The following is a 1131-nucleotide window of genomic DNA, read 5'->3' on the forward strand; positions in this document are numbered from 1 at the left end:
GCTAAACCTACTTTAACAAGAATTGAGTCAAGTATAGTTAGGCCTGCTATTGCTGCAAATAATTTTGAACTAAAACCTAACACTATTCAAATGATACAACAATTTGTTCAATTTGATGGTTTGCAGGATGAGGATCCAAACACTCACTTGGCAAATTTCTTGGAATTCTACGATACATTTAAAATTAATGGCATTTCTGACGATGCCATTCGTCTTTGGTTATTCCCTTTTTCATTGAGGAACAAAGCTAAACAGTGGTTGAACTCGTTACCACGAGGGTCAATTACTACTTGGGAACAAATGACCGAAAATTTTTTATTAAAATATTTTCCTCCGGCTAAAACAACCAAATTACGTAATGATATCTCTTCGTTTGTGCAGATGGACTTAGAAACTCTTTATGATGCATGGGAGAGATACAAGGACCTACTGCGAAGGTGTCCTCACCATGGATTACCTCTATGGTTGTAAGTTCAAACATTCTACAATGGTGTGAACCCCTCGACAAGGCAAATGATTAATGCAGTAGCCAGGGGAACCATCAACAATAAAACACCTGAAGAGGGTTACGAATTTATTGAAGAGATGTCACTGAATAACTATCAGTGGCAAGTCATGAGGACCAAGCCAACTAAAACAACAAGCGTTTATAACGTCGATTCGGTTACTATGCTGTCAAACTAGGTAGAACTTCTAAATAAAAAGATTGATGGTTTACTTGGTTCTACTCAGGTCCATCCAGTAATGAGGTGCGAGATGAATGGAGAAGGAGCATGCACAAAGTATCAACCCTTCAACCCTAGCATCGAGGAGGAACAAATCCAATATATTGGTAACAATAACTCTAGATCCCAAAATAACCCATATAGTAACACTTATAATGCAGGTTGGAGGAACCATCCTAATTTCTCATGGGGCGGTCAAGGAAATCAAAGACCACAACATCTTCCGGGTTTTCAACAACCACCCTATTAACAGGAAAAGAAACCGAACTTGAAGAGATGCTGTCTAAATTTATCTCGGTGTCAGAAACCCGTTTCCAGAACACCGAGACAGCACTTAAAAATCAACAAGCGTCGATCCAAGGGCTTGAAACTCAGATAGGCCAGCTTTCCAAACTAATCTCCGAAC

General features: G+C 39.3%; 1 non-coding gene across 1 annotated transcript; it reads right to left on the reverse strand.

Moving 5' to 3' along the window:
- Positions 1-349: 349 nt before the first annotated feature.
- Positions 350-455, reverse strand: LOC121226891 (small nucleolar RNA R71). Its single transcript, XR_005924569.1, has one exon. It is a non-coding gene; the product is annotated as a small nucleolar RNA R71 (small nucleolar RNA).
- Positions 456-1131: the final 676 nt, after the last annotated feature.

The sequence above is a fragment of the Gossypium hirsutum genome, chromosome A03 (assembly GCF_007990345.1).
Source record: "Gossypium hirsutum isolate 1008001.06 chromosome A03, Gossypium_hirsutum_v2.1, whole genome shotgun sequence".
In the NCBI taxonomy this organism is placed as follows: Eukaryota; Viridiplantae; Streptophyta; class Magnoliopsida; order Malvales; family Malvaceae; genus Gossypium; species Gossypium hirsutum.